At 42.9% G+C, this 20,309-nt stretch overlaps 2 long non-coding RNA genes across 3 annotated transcripts; one reads left to right on the top strand and one right to left on the bottom strand.

The window, feature by feature from the left end:
* Positions 1-7,131: 7,131 nt before the first annotated feature.
* On the top strand, positions 7,132-13,684 carry LOC112644833 (uncharacterized). Its single transcript, XR_003126790.3, has 2 exons — positions 7,132-7,679; positions 13,466-13,684. It is a non-coding gene; the product is annotated as an uncharacterized LOC112644833 (long non-coding RNA).
* A 772-nt stretch (positions 13,685-14,456) lies between these two features.
* Positions 14,457-20,091, bottom strand: LOC118350999 (uncharacterized). Of its 2 annotated transcripts, XR_004805736.2 has the most exons (4): positions 19,684-20,091; positions 18,186-18,229; positions 17,913-17,990; positions 14,457-14,784 (listed from the first exon to the last, which is right to left on the bottom strand). It is a non-coding gene; the product is annotated as an uncharacterized LOC118350999 (long non-coding RNA). The 2 variants fall into 2 exon arrangements; XR_004805737.2 differs by lacking the exon at positions 18,186-18,229 and having other exon boundaries at positions 19,684-20,090.
* Between the last annotated feature and the right edge of the window lie 218 nt (positions 20,092-20,309).

Here is a 20,309-nt window from a genome sequence, read left to right as displayed (position 1 = left end):
TTTGTGTAGATCCAAGACCTTTTTACTGCCCTCAAAGGAGATCCCAAACCCCTAGAAAGTTGCTCACTTTTCTCCACTCCTCCCACCCACCACCGCCACTGACTTGGCAACCAAGAACCTTCTTTCTGTCTCTAAGGATTCACCTGTTTGTAAAATTTCATGTAAGTGGAAGTGCATCCTGCGTGACCTTTTACCTTTTGCATCTGCCTTCCTGTGCTGATCATGACCGATGTGAGGTTCATCCTCACCATAGCGGTGCTGCATTCCTTTTGATGGCCGAATAACAGTCCCTTGTGTGGCTAGGTTGCATGTTGTTTATCCATATCCTGGATATGGATATCATTGGGTCTGTGGGTTTCTTTCTTTCTTTTTTTTTTTCAAGATTTTGTTTATTTATATACTCATGAGAGATACAGAGAGAGAGCCCAATCCTGGACTCGATCTCAGGACGCTGGGATCACGACCTGAGCCTAAGGCAGATGCTCAACTGCTAAGCCACCCAGGTGTCCCCTGTTTGTGGAGTTTCTTTTTATTGTACTGTATTGTATTGTATTGTATTTTTTATTTAATGTATCTCTTTTTTTTCTTATTTATTTATGTATGTATGTATGTATGTATTTTTTATTGGAGTTCGATTTGCCAAAATTCAGTATAACACCCAGTGCTCATTCTGTCAAGTGTCCCCCTCAGTGCCCATCACCCAGTCACCCCATCCCCCCACCCACCTCCCTTTCCACCACCCCTTGTTTGTTTCCCAGAGTTAGGAGTCTCTCATGTTTTGTCACCCTCTCTGATATTTCCCACTCATTTTTTCTCCTTTCCCCTTTATTCCCTGTCACTATTTTTTATATTCCCCAAATGAATGAGACCATATAATGTTTGTTCTTCTATGATTGACTTATTTCACTCAGCATAATACCCCCCAGTCCCATCCATGTCGAAGCAAATGGTGGGCATTTGTTATTTCTAATGGCTGAGTAATATTCCATTGTATACATAAACCGCATCTTCTTTATCCATTCATCTTTCGATGGACACCGAGGCTCCTTCCACAGTTTGGCTATTGTGGCCATTGCTGCTATAAACATCAGGGTGCAGGTGTCCCGGCGTTTCACTGCATCTGAATCTTTGGGGTAAATCCCCAGCAGTGCAATTGCTGGGTCCTAGGGCAGGTCTATTTTTAACTCTTTGAGGAACCTCCACACAGTTTTCCAGAGTGGCTGCACCAGTTCACATTCCCACCAACAGGGCAAGAGGGTTTCCCTTCCTCCATATCCTCTCCAACATTTGTTGTTTCCTGCCTTGTTAATTTTCCTCATTCTCACTGGTGTGAGCTGGTATCTCCTTGTGGTTTTTATTTGTATTTCCCTGATGGCAAGGGATGCGGAGCATATTCTCATGTGCTTGTTGGCCATGTCTATGTCTTCCTCTGAAATTTCTGTTCATGTCTTTTGCCCACTTCATGATTGGATTGTTTGTTTCTTTGCTGTTGAGTTTAGTAAGTTCTTTATGGATCTTGGATACTAGCCCTTTATCTGATATGTCATTTGCAAATATCTTCTCCCATTCTGTAGGTTGTCTTTTAGTTTTGTTGACTGTTTCTTTTGCTGTGCAGAAGCTTTAAATCTTGATGAAGTCCCAATAATTCAGTTTTGCTTTTGTTTCCCTTGCCTTCATAGATGTATCTTGCAAGAAGTTGCTGTGGCCAAGTTCAAAAAGGGTGTTGCCTGTGCTCTCCTCTGGAATTTTGATGGATTCTTGTCTCACATTTAGATCTTTCATCCATTTTGAGTTTATCTTTGTGTCTGGTGTAAGAGAATGGTTTAGTTTCATTCTTCTGCATGTGGCTGTCCAATTTTCCCAGCACCATTTATTGAAGAGACTGTCCTTTTTCCAGTGGATAGTCTTTCCTGCTTTGTTGAATATTAGTTGACCATAGAGTCGAGGGCCCATTTCTGGCTTCTCTATTCTGTTCCATTGATCTATGTGTCTGTTTTTGTGCCAGTACCACACTGTCTTGATGACCACAGCTTTGTAGTACAACCTGAAATCTGGCATTGTGATGCCTCCAGTCTGGTTTTCTTTTTTAATATTCCCCTGGCTATTCAGGGTCTTTTCTGATTCCATATAAATCCTAAGATGATTTGTTACAACTCCCTGAAGAAAGTCCATGGTATTTTGCTAGGGATTGCATTAAATGTGTAAATTGCCCTGGGTAGCATTGACATTTTCACAATATTCTTCCAATCCATGAGCATGGAATATCTTTCCATCTCTTTGTGTCTTCCTCAATTTCTTTCAGAAGTGTTCTGTAGTTTTTAGAGTATAGATCCTTTACTTCTTTGGTTAGGTTTATTCTTCAGTATCTTATGCTTTTGGGTGCAATTGTAAATGGGATTGACTCCTCTAATGTGGGAGCTGCCAAGTATATCAATCAATTAATAACCAAAGTTAAGACATACTTGCTTAATAATACACTAAAACTAGAATCTTTAACATGGTACTTTCTGTAAATGACAGATCTTCTAAGCACAACATCTCCAAAGAAACAAGAGCTTTAAATGATACACTGGACCAGATGGATTTCACAGATATTTACAGAACTCTACATCCAAATACAACTGAATACACATTCTTCTCAAGTGCACATGGAACTTTCTCCAGAATAGACCACATGATTGAGACAAATCATGTCTCAACCGATACCAAAAGAGTGGGATTGTCCCCTGCATATTTTCAGATCATAATGCTTTGAAACTAGAACTCAATCACAAGAAGAAATTTGGAAGGAATTCAAACACATGGAGGTTAAAGACCATCTTGCTAAAAGATGAAAGGGTCAACCATTGTAAATTAGAGAAGATTAAAAAGATTCATGGAAACTAATGAGAATGAAGATACAACAGTTCAAAATCTTTGGGGTACAGCAAAAGCAGTCCTGAGAGGGAAATACATTGCAATACAAGCATCCCTCAAAAAACTGGAAAGAACTCAAATACAAAAGCTAACCTTGCACCTAAAGGAACTGGAGAAAGAACAGCAAATAAAACCTACACCCAGCAGAAGAAGAGAATTAATAAAGATTTGAGCAGAACTCAATGAAATAGAGAGCAGAAGAACTGTGGAACAGATCAACAAAACCAGGAGTTGGTTCTTTGAAAGAATTAATAAGATAGATAAGCCATTAGCCAGCCTTATTAAAAAGAAAAAAATCAAATTAATAAAATCATGAATTAAAGAGGAGAGATCACAACCAATACCAAGGAAATACAAAAGATTTTAAAAACGTATTATGAGCAGCTATATGCCAACAAATTAGGCAATCTAGGAGAAATGGATGAGTTTCTGGAAAACCACTAATTACCAAAACTGGAACCAGAAGAAATAGAAAACCTGAACAGGCCAATAACCAGGGAGGAAATTCAAGCAGTCATCAAAAACCTCCCAAGACACAAGAGTCCAGGGCCAGATGGCTTCCCAGGGGAATTCTATCAAACTGTTTAAAGAAGAAAGAATACTTATTCTACTAAAGCTGTTCTAAAAGATAGAAAAGGATGGAGTACTTCCAAACTCGTTTTATGAGGCCAGCATCACCTTAATTCCAAAACCAGACAAAGACTCCACCAAAAAGGAGAATTATAGACCAATATCCCTGATGAACACAGGTGCAAAAATTCTCAACAAGATACTAGCCAATAGGATCCAACAGTACATTAAGAAGATTATTCATCATGACAGAGTGAGATTTATCCCCGGGATGCAAGGCTGGTTCAACACTTGTAAAACAATCCACGTGATAGAGGATATCAACAAGAGAAAAAACAAAAACCATATGATCCTCTCAATAGATGCAGAGAAAGCATTTGACAAAATATAGCATCCATTTCTGATCAAAACTCTTCAGAGTGTAGGGGTAGGGGGAACATTCCTCAGCATCTTAAAAGCCATCTACAAAAAGCCCGCAGCAAATATCCTTCTCAAAGGAGAAAAAGTGAGAGCCTTTCCCTTAAGATCAGGAACATGACAGGGATGTCCACTCTCACCACTGCTGCTATTCAACATAGTACTGGAAGTCCTAGCCTCAGCAATCAGGCAACAAAAAGAAATAAAAGGCATTCGAATTGGCAGAGAAGAAGCCAAACTCTCCCTCTTTGCAGATGACATGATACTGTACATAGAAAACCCAAAAGACTCCACCCCAAGATTGCTAGAACTCATATAGCATTTCGGCAGTGTGGCAGGGTACAAAATCAATGCCCAGAAATCAGTGGCATTTCTACACTAACAATGGGATTTTTCACCTCCTTCCCCTTAGGCACCAGTGTCTTCTGAGCTATAGGGCATTTGCAAATTACTGCTTCCTAACTTAAAAAAAAAAAAAAAGTCAATTACTTACAATAAGTTAGCCACCTTCCTCTGTAGTGATTAAGATCTCCACGGGTTCACAAACACCCTTCCCACAGTATTTCCCATCCTCATCCTCACGTGTCTGTTTCCTTCTCCACAAAAGCACTCCTCCCAATGTTGGTGGGTGTCCTTAAAGACATTGCCTGGTAAAACATGCAGTGGCTTTGAACCTGTGCTTTTTCCTCTGTGTGGATACCGATGTGTTGGAAATCTCTTCTGTGTCTTACCCTTTTCCTGGTGCATTCGATATCTACCAGCACTGCTCTGCGTACTTCTTCAGACTTTGGGGTTTTTCCTTGTCATGCAGTATTCGGGAGCATGCACCAGCTCTATTTTTCTCATCTAGTCACCTAATAATATAAAACAAATTGTTTCTAATTCCCTGCCACGACACACCAACCTTGCTGTGTCTCCTAATGGATGAATTAAAGAGTATCTCTTAGATATACGCCCAGGAATGAGGTAGCTGTTCACAGGACACTCTATTACTTTATGTCTTTGAATGTTTCCCAAAGTCTTTTCCAGAATGTTCCATGATTTACACTCACACAGAAAGGCTTGAAAGATCATTTCCTCACATCTTGGCCGACACATATTATTATTACCTACCTTATTAGTCACTTTGATGGATGTGACACATATCTCGTTGTTTCAACATATGTTTGCTGGCTTACTAGTAAATTGAGCATCTCTTCTCCAAATGGATGTTTAGGGTCCTTTTCTGGAAATTGCCCATCCATATCTCTCTTGGATTTTTAAAGATAGGAACCCCCTTAGCTCTGTGGTTGCTGTCTTGGTAGCTCATTAGTAAGGGTTTTTGGATATGCTAGACTTTTTTTTTTTTTTTTTTAAGATTTATCTATTCATGAAAGATACAGAGAGAGAGGCAGAGACACAGGCAGAGGGAGAGGCAGACTCCTTGCGGGGAGCCTGATGTGGGACTCAATCCCAGGACCCTGGATCACGACTTGAGCCAAAGGCAGATGCTCAACCTCTGAGCCACCCAGGCATCCCGGATAAGCTAGACTTTTAGACGTGTTTCAGAAATATCCAGTTTACTCTATACAGGTTGTATCCTGGAGGTTACAGTCTCTCTTAACACTCTGTGGGTGTTTATTGTTGATTAGAAATGCCTAATTGTCTTTAATGTTTTTGCTGTGTTTATAATGTTTTCCCTATCCCTGGGTTAGTTTTATATTCTCATCTTTCTTCTTTTGATGTTTAATCTATTTGGAGTCCAACTCTGTATCTGAATTAGTAAATAAACATGGGAGAAAGAGCGAATCGCCCTTACAGAAAAATTCCAATTAATGAATGCAGACAGAACGAGGGAAATAGAAAATCACCATTAGAACATCACAGGAATATTGCTGCAGGCACTATTCATGGATGAATGCCAACTATTTATTAATTAGTATGATGGTTTTAACATATGTCCACAAATTATTTGATATTTCTCTTTCCAGGAGGTGAAGCTTAATTTCCCTTCTCTTGTGTGTGGGCTAGAATTAATGACTCATTTCTAATAAAGAGTGGATAGAAAGGGAAAAATAGTAATTCTACAGTGGAGAAACCAGGCAGGCACCAAAGTGATGAAGGTTAATGTCACCAGTAATAAGTCATGTTGACATCACACATTCCCCGATCTAATGTAATAGGACAGGCACATCACCTGCGTGGTATCCTCCTAAAAATCTATTCCTCCCCAAATCTTCCCAGAAATCCCTTCTTATCATGAGAAAACACTAGGAAAACCCAAACTGAAGGGTGTTTTATGAAATGCCTGACCAGGGCTCTCTAAAGGCATCATAACCAACAGGGACAGATTGATAAACTGTCTCATCAGAGAAAATCTAAGGAAGCAGTGACTAATTGCAATTGGCATCTTGGGACACCAGTGGAGAAACTAGTTAAATTCCAGTACAAGTCTGCAGTTTGGTTGATAATAATGCATCAATGTTAATTTCTTAGTATTGGTAAATGTAGGATGATTATGTTAGAGAACATTAGGGGAAAATGAGTGGAGGCTAAATGAGAACTCTGTGCTCCTTGCAACTTTTCTGCAAAACTAAACAAAAATTAAGTAAAATTCATTTCAAAATAAAAACAAAGCACAACACCTTACAAATAGTATAAAAAACAGGAGGGAATAATTTTTCATAGCAATGTGATGTGGAATGTATTTTTATGACTGACAAATTGGACTATGTGATAGTCTTTCAATATAAACAGCAGGGTGAAAAACATACTGTGATTAAAACTAATAGTTAAAGAACAAACTGGGAGGGATACCATGCACATAGAAAGGGGTCCTGGTTGTACAGCATCCTGAACAGGCACACCCATAGGTGGAGAGGGGCCTTTGGTGATCTTCAAACAATTTATTCTAAAGTCTGCAGTAAGTGTATCTCTGCTTTATGCTTTTCCTGGGTGCTGGGTGGGGTGCTCCTGGGTGCTGGGTAGGGTGTCTGTGGGTGCTGGGTGGGTGGGGTGCTGGGTGGGATATCCCTGGGTGATGGTGGGTCGAGTTCTGGGTTGGGTATCCCTGAGTGCTGCGTGGGTGGGGTGCTAAGTGGGTAGGGAGCTAAGTGGGGTATTCCTGGGTGCTGCGTGGGTGGGGTGCTAAGTGGGGTATTCCTGGGTGCTGGGTGGGTGGGGTGCTGGGTGCGGTATCCCTGGGTGCTGGGTGGGTGGGGTGTAAGCCAAAAGTCTCAGTCATCATCTAGGTGTTGCCTTAAGTCCTTGATTCCAAGACTGTGGTCATGAGAGGCTGAATCAATGGCATAGTGATGCGTGAGTTTTTAGAATTTGGAGTGTTGACTGTCTCCACCTGCCGCCTGTGGCCTTGTGTGTTTCCCTCCCTGGCAGCTGGGGCAGCCAGAGCGAAGCAAACAGACACTGGAGGACAAAGTACCAGAGGAGCGTCTCTCTGGTCCTGCCCTGGTTCTAAAGACCTGGCGATTTTCTGAGAGGGACGGGGAACCGGCGAGGTGCTGCTCTGATGGGTGCGGGGTGCAGGGCAGGCGGTGGCGGGTTCTCCAACCCCGTGTCCAGGCCTTCCCGGCCCCTCCTCCCATCACCAAGGTCCTTGTGACTGTCCAGGGGTGAAGGACCCGATGCGCTTTGGTCCTTAGCAAAACAGAAGGAAAATCCGACCCAGGGCCTCTCCGCCAGACCATGTTCTGCCCTTTCTCAGTCTCCGTAGCGTGAAATCCACCTCTTCTGCACTCCTGCGGCCTCTGTCCACATTCTTTGATTCGAAGACTCTTAAGGTAACCTATTAATTCATCTCATTATTGTTAGCTTCTTCAGTCCATCCTAAGCGTTGCTACACAAACAAACAAAAATAACCTTTTGCCCTAAAATGTGGCTTGATCAGCTTATTCCCTTGGTCCAGGCACAGCAGCGTTCCCTGCTGTGGATGACACTGTCCTAACTGCCTGCAGCCTATGTCCAGCCTGGTTTGCAAAGCCACCTAAGGGACCCCCAGTAGGTTCGAGAGGGGGCCATACTTATCTCAACCTCGTATGCAATTCTTAAAAACTCTCTTCTTTCTTTTTAAAAATCCTCAAGAAAGGTTTGAAAGGATTTTCTAAGGGGGCCAGGTCCAAAAGAATCTAAGGCTCCCCTGGCTGAGTTCACCCATCACTCCCATTAAAACTTGCCTGTTAGGGATCCCTGGGTGGCTCAGTGGTTTAGTGCCTGCCTTCAGCCCAGGGCCTGATCCTGGAGTCCTGGGATCAAGTCCCACATCGGGTTCCCTGCGTGGAGCCTGCTTCTCCCTCTGCCTGTGTCTCTGCCTCTCTCTGTGTCTCTCATGAATAAATAAATAAAATCTTAAAAAAAAAAAAAACTTGCCTGTTAGGTACTACTTTGAACAGTGCAAAGCATAGGTGCCAGAGGGCAAGTAAGGGCACCAGCCCAGGCTGGTGAGCCGCAGCTTGAATGTGCACACGTGGCTTGTGAAGCTACACGCGGCCAGGAGGGCGTCCCAGGAATAGGATGTCAGTGGGCGGGTGAAGTCAGAACCGTCAGCAAAGAATGGGAGCGTGCAAGGCCTCTTATACAACGCCCAGGACTGTGGACCTTCCCTGGGCACGGGGAGGGTCACACAAGGACAGTCACCCCACCAGGGGCAGGGCGGTGTGTGCCGTGAAGCGCAGGGAATCCTGTGACCTGGGTTTATGTAAGGCAGTGACACGGTCTATCCACACGTGTAAAAGGCCACTGTGGTGACTGTGCGCAGAACAGGTTTCACCTTCCCCTTCCTCTATTTCCTCATTGCTCTACGTTTCCCCTAGGTCAGTGGGAAATTTCAGATTGAATCCCACAGCCCCTGGGTCCTTGCAGTTTTCCTCGGTGAGGTGTGGTGGCCGTGGAGGTGGACGAGTGAAGGCTTGAGGAGAACCCCAAGATTTCCTCGGTCATTCAATTAGAGAAACTCCCATTCATCCCTTGCTGTAGTGAGCTCTGCTGGGAACTGCGTCCCAAAAACAGATGGAGTTGCCTGCCCAGGACGGCCCCACCTCTGTTCTCCTACTACACAGATGTGTGCTGATCCTGAGGGCTGAAAGTACATAGCCTGCTGTCTGGAGAGTTTTCTGATCCTTCTCTGGAAATGATTTCATTTAGGAATGAGACAAAGGTACAAAGCTGGAAGCGAGGGGTGAATTAAATGATTCTAAGTGGGGTCTTTCCCAACTTTCTGAGTCTGCAGCTTGGTGGTGTCTTTGTGCTGATTTGCTTTCCCTGCCCAAAAGTGAGTTCTTAATTCCCAGGAATGGGGCTCCCCAGGCTAGAAGGTCATGACCTCAGTCTTCAAAGGAGCCAGCATGAGGACAGTTTTCGCTGGCAGCAGAGGAAGGCTCCTTTGCCAAAGTGTGTGGTCCGTTTTGGTTGCACCCACATCCCGGTTGATTTTCCCAGTCAGCATGCGTCAGCTAAGAGTTAATTAACATTAGTTAACTGCACACTTTATGGTATACGGATGGCTTTCTGGGTGTTGACAAAGATGTATGGTCACATATCGGCTGGCAAAGCCACGACACACGATTGTCCCTTTGTCACAAAACTTCCATCATGCTTTGCTTCTGTCATGGAGCCCTCTCGGCACCTGCAACCCCTGACCGTAACTCATCTGTGCTCCATCCCCGTTTGTTTTTCCCTTTTCAGAATGTATACGAGTGGGATCATAGAATAGAGAGCCTTTGAGGCCTGGATTTTTTGCACAGTGAAATGCGGTTCAGATTCACCCACATTGTTGCATGAATCAGTAATTCCTCTTGTTAATGAGCAGTGTTCCACTGTATGGACATACCACAGTTTGTGAAGTCATTCCCCTCTTGAAGGACTTTGGGACTGCTTCTACTTTTTTATGATTACGAAAAGCTGGATTTATAACCTTGGACACTGGTAACCATCATTACCTCACAAAATGAAACCAGTGAAGGAGTTAATTTATTCAATCCCCAAGCACCCTGCTTTCCCAGCTGGCCTCCCTGGTCACCAACGGTCTTTGAAAGAAGGGAGATGAAGGGAAATGTGATTACTTGACCCTATTTGTTTTCTCACCCTGAGGGAAAGAGCAAACGGTTCTGGAAAGCAAGAGGGAGAGAGAGAGAGAGAGAGAGAGAGAAGCAAAATCCCTCCTTGCTCTTGCCAGAGAGCCATAGCAAAATGTGAAGTTTCAATGCTCCTTCATGAAGGGAAGAAAAGTGCTCAGAGTGTAGAGACACATAGAAAATTCAGACCTCTAGGCGATGGAATGAATCTGCTGGGCTTCTCTGGGCTTCTCTCTTCTGGAACACCTGCCATCAAATAATGCTCCCCCCGTCCCCAAATTGTCACAAGCTGTCCCACAAGCTAGGTCTGGTTAGATTTTCTTGAGTCAAGTGTAGATAGGAGGCAATGAGAAATACAATGTTAAAGAAATAACATAAGTGAAAAAGCAATAATGTAAGACAACAGAGGATAATTGCATATGGAACTTTGAACTGGGAAAGTAATCTAAGTTCTTAACTCATTTATTCTGGTGTAATTTAATAAAGGGATGAGAAGTCTTCAGAAAGTTATAGTGAACCGAGATACTGAAAATTAAATATAAATTGGACATGTTAGCACATTTATCCACAGGATATTCTACATTAAATGAGTAAACCCTGAGAGTGGATGTTTGATTTTGAAAATTAAAAAGACTGTTAGCTACCTAAACGGGACACTTGGCCTTCAGAAACATAGGCACTGCTCCATGTCCTGAATGTGGCATCCACGCACTGAGATCGGTGTGACCCAAACGAAAGGTTCCCCACATCTCTGCCTCCTCCGACGCCCCTGGTGCTGGAGGATCCCAGATCCCCGCATTTAATTTCAGGTATCACCCTTGCCCTCTGTCCTCTGGCAGTCCTGCCTTCTGACTCTCACATCCATCCCGCCTCCTACGGGTTCCTACCCCACCTGGCTGGGAGCCGAGCGAGCCGTGCTTCCATCATGTCTGTTTATTTTGAACCCCCCACCGCCTTGATGGGATGAGCACTGGGTGTTATATTATATGTTGGCAAATCAAACTTCAATGGAAACAAATAGAAATAACAAAATAAATAAATAAAAAATGAAAACCCCCTCTGCCTCCCTGTGACCTAGCAGATGACGCTGCACACCTCCGACATGCAAGGCCCCTGCACCAGCTGCAACCCCATGCACACCCTGAAAGTACATGGGCCCCGCATTCCAGGCAAATCTCATCATCAACATGCATCAGAAGTTGCCAGAAGTCGCTGCCAGCCGCACTGTCTCCTGCCACCCTTTCTGCAAGCAGTCATACCCTCTGCTTACAATGACTTTTCCTGTGGGCATGTCCATGCCCTCCATACCCCTCACACCCTCTGTCTACTTTGGTCTCAAGGTCCTCACTGTAGAGTTCTGGAAGGTTGAGTGGCACAGGTGCTTGGTCCTCACTGTAGAGTTCTGGAAGGAAGGTTGAGTGATGCAGATGGAAGCACCTGTGCCACCTGGGACCCATGCCTGTGGGGATGCAGAGAGTGTGTATCTGTCTCCCTAAGGGACTCTGGGGGGTCACCCCCAGGTCCCCCAGCCCTGCAGGACCACACCTCCGTTTGGAAGGCGGCGGATTAAAAACCAGGGGACACAGAGAGCAGGTGTGTCGATATTTACCTGAAATCTTACTCATAGATGGAGATTGACCCCATCAATCAGACAGCAGGGGTGCAGACAGTAGGGGCACGGGCCCCTCCAAGTCCTTATGTAATAATACGGATCTCATCGAGATGGTGTCCAGCGAGGGCTGGCAGCGTTGCACACTCAGCTGCCCAGGCCTGCTTGCCAGCTCTTCTCTCCCTCGTGTCCTCACTCTCCGTGAGGCTTTCTCATCACTCTCCTCACACCTGCCCGCCCCCCACCCCCACTGGCCCAGAGGAGCCTCCGCAGGTCCACCTGTGTGAGAGGAAGCACCCACCGAGAGGTGTTCAAAGACAACGGGTCCGGCAGCGGGTGGGCTGCCATCCTGCCCTCCTCCCATCCTGCTCAGATGACTGCGTCCCCTTGGACTAGCCTCCCAGCTGCCACCCTCCTTCTAGAACCCAGTCTCTGATTCTATGACACCGGCTGGGTGTTGAGCGATTCAGATCACTTCTGATGGAACTAACTGGGAGTTAGGGCAGGCCCCCCAGTCCCACCAGGCCATCACAACCTCAGACACTAGTCACCAAGTCCCAGGCCACTCATACTTCTGCTGGACCAGCTATAGATTAGGGATTCTGCGACCCGCTCCTCAGGTTTGGTAATTTGCTAGAATCGCTCACAGAACTCGGGAAAGTGCTTTACTTAATATTATCAATTTAGTAGAGGGCACATGGCTCTGGAATAGCCAGATGGACGAGAGGCATAGGGCAGCCATGTGGGGGAGAGACAGGGTGCCCCCATGCTCTCCTGGGGTGCAGCACCCTAGCAGGACCTCCACATGTTCATCAACTGAAAGGTCTCTGAAGCCCCTTCAATTAGGGCTTTTATAAAAAAAGATTTTATTTATTTATTTATTCATGAGAGACATGGAGAGAGAGGCAGAGACACAGACAGAAGGAGGAGAGGCTCCAATGCGGAACTCGATCCCGGGACCCCAGGGTCATGACCTGAGCCAAAGGCAGAGCTCAACTGCTGAGCCACCCAGGTATCCCCAGTTAGGGATTTTTATGGAGGTTTCATTACACAGGCATGATTGATTAATTCATTGGACTGGTGATTGACTCCCCCTCTGGCCCCTCTGCCCTCCGCTCAACCGCTGAGACACCCAGGCATCCCAGTGGACGTGGCTTTAAAAGGCTTTCCCGAGTCAGTGGTCGTCTCTTGACCCAAATATGTTTTATTTATCGCTGGGAACAGACTGAACAGAAGTGCTGGTGATGAGGCTTCGCTGTCCCCACAGCGTGCAGGTACCACGGCCATGGGCGTTGCTGAGCGCGGAACAGCTGCCGGGCAGGTGGCACGGCTGTTCCAGAAGGGATGCAAAGGTGTGAGGGAATTACCCTGTAGGGATCGCACGGTGGGGAGACACAGCCCGCCTTGCCGGTTGGAATCTCCTTGGTGCTGCCGTGGCCAAAATTCGATTCCAGTGCATTAGTGCCCTGCTGCTGGCTCGATGTGTTCCAGCCGGGGAGCCAGTCCAGCGCCTCGCAGGCGGGGCTCCCCCCTGCTGCAGTTTTTAATAATGAACACACCAAAGACTTCATTTTTCCTGTTTGCTAAAGATTTTGTGGCCTTTCTTATAGTGCATATAAAGACTCCTAATTTTTTTTTTTATACCTCAAAGCATAAGAATATGTCTTTATGGAATAGACAACAAGATATTGGTATTATCGATCTCAATTTCTGTTATTTATGATATTTGCTTTTCAGCCGAGCAGTAGTTTACTAACCAATGTCTATGATATATGAAGCACATAAACTATTTTTGGGCTCTATAATTTTTGCCAGCACTTTAATAGAGATGGTTGGAGTTGTGAGTGTCTCATATTTTGCTGTTAACATCCTGCTTTCTCTCCCTTAGATACTCTGATTTCTGATAGTCCAGCATTTTGGAGAATGTCTGTCATCTTCCAAATCCATCTATAAGTGGCTACTAATCACTTTCTCCACCAACGAGGATTCTGAACAGTTCCTGGTCAGTGGCTGTCAGAGTGCTTCATTTAGGAGTGATCAATATTTGTTCTATCAGTGAACAAATCAATAAATAAATAAAATCAAAAGGAGACTGCTTCACCCTAAAGTGGCATCTGACTTATCCAAGATTTATTTTCTTCATACTGCAGTGTGTGTATGACTTGTTCTTTGTTGAATCTGTCTATATCATTATAACTTGATAACCAAATGTTAAATTTTCCCAGCCATTATATGCCCATGCATTGAACGTGCACTCTGTAAAGTGAGAATATAAACCTAACAAGCCAGATAAATTAAGGAGTTGTTATTCGCATAAAATCATCCTTCTCTTTTGCTATGCAAAGAAAGGCAATCCTGCTTTGAGGCCTGAGTGGCTGAGTTGACTAGGCATCAGACTCTTGGTTTCAGCTCAGGTCATGATCTCAGGATCATGAGATCAAGCCCCACATCAGGCTCCGTGCTCCGTGGGGAATCTGCTTGAGATTCTCTCTCCTCCTCTTCCTCTACTCCTTCCCCTACTTGCTCTCTGTCTCTCTTTCTTTAAAATAAGTAAATAGGATATTTTTTAAAAAGAAATTCTGCTTTCCTCACATCTCATCGAAACATATTAATGTTTACAAACAAATTAATGACTTTTTTTTTTTTTTTTTTCTGAAACCAGTAACATCTCAGACAGAAAAGCTGAGAGGAAGCCAATCTGGGTAGATAGACTGGTGCAATGATGTCTCTGTGCCTGGCATGGAGGTGCTGTCTTTTGAGAAAAATATCAGAAGTAAAGAAAGTGAAACAAAACAGAAAGACATGTGAGCACTTAAAAAAAATGATAGGACGTTAGTATAATCTGTGCTTTTGAAGAATTGGTTGCATCAAACTATGAAGAGATGTGGATCATATATTTATTTATTTTAATAAGAAAACAGGCGGTTTTGTCCCAGAAGTGAAGCCTCAGAAAGTGATGGGGGGACACTTCTGCCTTCCAGCACATCCCATAGGCATGGCACTCTCCTCCCCTACAACAAAGGCATACACCACAGAGATTGTATTTTGAATGGTGGTAGAGGGCCATGGGAGCCATGAGGGCTGAGTGATGTGCCATTCCTAAGAGGGGAACCAGGCACCTTGAGAGCCAGCTGTCTTCATCCCCAGGGGCGTTGCCAGCTCTGGGCACTTGCGGAGGAATAGGAGTTGGCCAAGGCCGACAACCACCTGTGGGGACAAAATAATCCAGCAAAGGTCTGGTAGTCATGCAGAGTCAGGCAGTGGGAATCTTCCGAGCATTAGACACAGGGTGGTTTTTCTCAGAAGATGTTTGCTGAATTTTGCGTGGAAGGTAAAAACATGATACTAAAGCTTCTGAAAAGTAGAGTAAGGTCTCCTGTAGCCTCAGAGTCTTTGGGAAACAAAGACCTGCAGCAGTAGGTGCCTGAGATGGGACCTCTGAGTGAAGCAGTGAGTTAACACTGAAGGTCTACTCTTGCATCTGGCCTGAGGGCCTCTACTGAATTTGGTGGAAGACCTCTGCTGGGGTCATTTACATGAGACTAGAGTAACAGTGTTACAGACTTGGGGGCCAACTGAAGCGTGCAGTGGACTCTTCACTCAAGACATTTATGAGATTTTGAAGCTGTTGTCTTGTTGGCTCAGGAGGAAGTGGAAAAAAGGAAGTAGATCTTCTGCAACCCACTACATCCACTCTAGATTCTCAATTGAAAGGACTAGAGGTGAACTAAGGTAGACCGAATCTCACTAAAACTTACCCACACTGCCACCCAGTTCTGACTGAGTATAACTCTGACTGGTGTAAGGCTAAATACCTACCTGAAAAGAAAAAGGAAACTTAAAAGTTTCCCTGGTGCATAAGCGAAGGAGAACTCTGCCCTTCTAATGTCTCTGTATCATTTTGTTTCAGAAATTTGAAGTTGTAAGTGCTCTCTCAGCCTCTAAGAGATGTAGATAAATCTGTGTAAAAGCTAAATCAGACTCTTTGTAGCCTGGGAATGTCTTTCTTGGAGATCTTGGAGATATCTCTTTGAAATACAAACACCTAGGAGTGTGAGACTGTCTTTCTGTCTTAGGGGTTCAATTTTAGACACTTAGCTCCAAGTAGTAACTTCCTGCTTATGAAAAAGACACCGCAAATTCAAATTTTCTTTTTTGAGAGAGAAAGACAATTCACAAGAATGCAACAGTTGTGTATGCCCAGCTATAGAAAAGGGTGGGCTTCCGTTCTGTCTTCGCAACCTCTTTAGTGGTTTGTCTATGGTTATACAGTGCTAAATTAATGCTTATTCAATAAGAACACTATTTTCTTCTTGGTTTTTTTTTTTTTTTAATCTTTGTGGAAATGTTTTCTGGGTTGGCAGCAGGCTTTATTTTTAAGGGTTTCCCTAATACTGGATGTGGGGAATCAGTGCCTACACATCATCTAACAGAGAAAAAAAACCTCTCAGTAGTGTGAGATGTTATCACATCCTCTATGGATGTGCCTAGTACACTCTCAGAGTGCAGCCATGCAAAGAGACAAGGTGACAAAGCTGGTAACCAAGAGAGACAAGAGATGATAGAAATAGAATCACAGATGACCTAGCTATTGACTGTGGTAGACTGGGGCTTTAAAATAACTGACTGATGTATTTAAGAAATAGATGAAGAAGATAAAAAATGGAGGGTTTTATCAGAGAATTGGAATGTATGAAAATCCAATGAGCATTCTAGAAAGAAACAATATAGTATCTTAAATTATGACATCAGTGGACAAATGTGAGAGCATATTGGACAGGATTGTTGAACTAGAAGAAAAATCAATAGAAATAGGAAAGACTATAAGCATGGGGGTAAATACAATCTTAAGAGACATGTAGAACACACTCAACATTTCTAAGAGATGTGTAATTGGAGTCTCAGGAGAAGAAACAGAATAAATTAGAAGCAAAATTCAGTGTTTAAAATAAACAAAAACCAAGAGGTTTTTGGTGAGCCAAAACAAAACAAAATAAAATACCAGACCTTGGTCCTTTTTAGTAAAACTATCAAAAATCAATGACAAAATGGGACACCTGGCTGGCTCAGTCAGAAGACAATATAACTCTTGATCTCAGGGTCATGAGCTCAAGACCTACACTGGGCACAGAGATTACTTAAATAAATAAATAAACTAAAAAAAAAAAAAACGATCAAGAGAAATCTTTAAGGCTGCTAGGAAAGAGAGAACATTGAAGTATTCCTTCCATTTCTAATTACTTCATCAAACTATTTAAAATATGAACACAAAAGGAACTGCCACACTAAAGATCTCTCAATACTTTATTTGAAGGTCATAAATACATATTTTTAAAACACTGCTCCTGATGAGTAAGATTTTTAAAATTAAATTTGTGAGTTTATTTTATTCCTATGAATATGATTCTGAAAGCAGGACCTAAAACAAAAGTGGTTCCTTTGAACAAGAAGGTAAAATCATAAAGCAAGATACTCTCAGACAGAAAATCATAAATATAAACCTCTAAGAGGAAATGCTCAGCAGGGAAATAAATCTGATGCAAAAACAGAAGTAGAGAAGAAACTGAGACTCCAGACAAATCAGAGTTATGTCGGTAAATACACTTTCAAGGAAACGTGTGTTGTGTGGCAAGGAAGGATGTGACATGCTTGCCTGTCATCTGGATTTATGCAAATACAAATATCCTGAAGTTCATTGACTAATCTCCTTGCCACATTACCCAGATTAAACAATACCACGATGTTTCACCTCCTTTTTAGTCCTTTTGTAATTTGGCATTGATATATATATGAAACTCCACTGCATTAAAATTGGTTCAGAAAAAAAATGATTTGCTATGAATCAACTAAAATCACTTTTAGGAGTCATATATATCCTCGATAAGTCAGTCTGCTATACACTTAAAAAAATTAATAGGGTCTTCCAATTTAGCTAAAACAATATGAGCACTTGAGTCCTTTTGGTCAAATTCTGACCTTCCTGATAAAAACTGACCAAAAGGGATGAATACCCCAGGCTATTTCTCTTCTATCACAGAAGATAGGCAACCTTGCAACTTTCCTGGATTTGCCTACTTTCCCTGATAACTTTGGAATTTCTTTCTGTAAAAATCTCATTTTCAGTAATTATGATGATGGGAAAAAAAGCTCATTTTCTCTGATGCTGGGTATGTGGAAATCGGCAAGAATAACACGACATGCAAGTTGAGTGAAGTGTTTGGATTCTGCCGAGCTAAGCCTGCAGTTTGTAGATCGTGTAAGAGAAACACTGAATTTAAAAGCAATACATAGAATTAATAAAAGTATCTATAATGGATGCAAATGGTATTTCTTACCATAGGTGATCTTTGAATGGTAATTGTAATAATCATTTCACTTGACTATGAAGATGTGATTTTTATGTCCGTGGTAACCTGGCTCAGTAGAAAGAACATAGAATCAGATGGGAATTCAAAACTCAGCCCAATTCTTCCTGGGTATGTTGTCTGTGGAAAAATGTTCAAGTCTTCCAAGAATTAATTTCTTGATAAGTAAAATTAAATGAGTAATCTTTAAAAAAATGCTCTGAGAATTGAGAGAGAAATAATAAAAATCTTTTAGCACAGTACCTGACACAAATGTCAGTCTCTTGTGCCCCCATCCTGCCTCAATCCTACAGACAGATATACATAAAAAGAGAATTAAATCACCCATTGGAGAAAGGTAGCAGTAAGTAAACGACCATATTTATGTTGCTAATTGACTAAAGGGTAAAGCTCCCCTTCAGCATGCATTTTATTCCTAAATCTCGTCATCTTGTCAGAAGACCTACTATGTATACAATGGAATATTACTCAGCTATTAGAAACGACAAATACCCACCATTTGCTTCAAAGTGGATGGAACTGGAGGGTATTATGCTGAGTGAAGTAAGTCAGTCAGAGAAGGATAAACATTATAGGGTCTCATTCATTTGGGTAATATAAAAAATAGTGAAAGGGAATAAAGGGGAAAGGAGAAAAAATAAGTGGGAAATATCAGAAAGGGAGACAGAACATGGAAGACTCCGAACCCTGGGAAACGAACTAGGGGTGGTGGAAGGGGAGGAGGGCGGGGGGTGGAGGTGACTGGGTGGCGGGCACTGAGGTGGGCACTTGACGGGATGAGCACTGGGTGTTATTCTGTACATTGGCAAATTGAATACCAATAAAAAATAAATTTATTAAATAAAAAAAAAGGCTTACTTGGATTTAGGGAACAGTAAAAAAGAAAAATAACTAGAAAAAATTAATGCAGGGTTGGGCTTTCACCTTCAAAAATAAGCTTTCTTCATTATGAGAAACAAAAACAAAAAGCCAAGTCCTTATTGGCTACCATGTACTGACTATTTATTATATTTCTGTAACTATGAGTTTAAATAATTCAGTCTCCACATAATTCTGAGAAATGAGTATTGTTCGCTTCTCTTTACAGTGGAGAAACTGAAGCCAGATGTGTGTAGATAAATGTGTCACAGTCAGGTATCTATCTACTCAATGGTAGAAGCAGCATTCAACCCCAATTTTTTGGATTACAAAGCTTGTATCCTTTATTTGTTATAGTGATTCTCTGACAGACTACGCCAATATACCAATGTTTCTTCAGTGGTTTTATAGTAAAAATTTATAGTTATGGGGACAGTTAAGAAAAGAAAGTAGGAAAGAAAGAGAAAGAAAGAAAGAAAGAAAGAAAGAAAGAAAGAAAGAAAGAAAGAAAAGAAAGAGAAAGAAAAGAAGGGAGGGAGGAGGAGGAAGAAGAAGAAGAAGAATAAGAAAAGAAGAAGAAGAAGAAGAAGAAGAAGAAGAAGAAGAAGAAGGAGGAGGTGGTGGAGGAGGAGGAGGAGAAGAAGAAGAAGAAAGAAGAAAGAAGAAGAAGAAAGAAGACATAGAAGAATAAGAAGACAGAAGGAAGGAAGGAAGGAAGGAAGGAAGGAAGGAAGGAAGGAAGGAAGATTAATGTGCTCTCAGGGGCTTAGAATTTTTTTGTTTTCGATTTAATGATCTCCAATTTATAGACACTTCTTAGATTCTTGAAAATATAGCACAAGGACTTCAACGAAATCCAAGACAAAATCAATATTATACTTACTTAACTGAACAATCAGTCTTGCACGGCAAGTTCAAACAAAGCTGGAGTCTTGTCATTACTGCCAAGTAGATGACATCTGTTCTGCTCCAAGGGGAAGAGGCCCTTTGCTGGAAGATCCTACCAGCAAGAGCAGCAGTCCCAGGACGTCAGCCCCCTGTCCGGCTTGCACATACTGGGCCTGCCAAAAAAGACACGACTCACACAGGCACTGGATGGAACAGTGCTTTACTTGCATGGTGAAGGGACGGGGCAAGATCGGCTTCAGTAGTGAGCATTGGTCTCCATGGGCAGCGGGTCTAACCCCTCGGCCTGTGCACCACGATGGTCTTCATGCATCCATCTCAGCAGGGGAAGTGCCTCATTTCCTCCCTGGTGGGAATAGGTAGGGCTGTGGGCTTGGCCAGGTGCCACATGGCACATACACACATTGAAGCAGAAGAAAGAATTGCATGTCAAGTCTGGAACAGGGGAATTTATTCCCAGACGAGGTGATAAGCCAGCACAGGCTACAAGGACTCTTATTTCCATGGAAGGGAATTCTCCAAGTCTGAGGCTACTCTCTTGATCAAGAGTTAATAGAAGCATGATCATCTTTTCCCACAATTACTATTTCATGAAATTAGAGT

The sequence above is a fragment of the Canis lupus genome, chromosome 1, assembly GCF_003254725.2.
Source record: "Canis lupus dingo isolate Sandy chromosome 1, ASM325472v2, whole genome shotgun sequence".
Lineage (NCBI taxonomy): Eukaryota > Metazoa > Chordata > Mammalia > Carnivora > Canidae > Canis > Canis lupus.
This window is presented reverse-complemented; position numbering and strand designations above follow the sequence as displayed.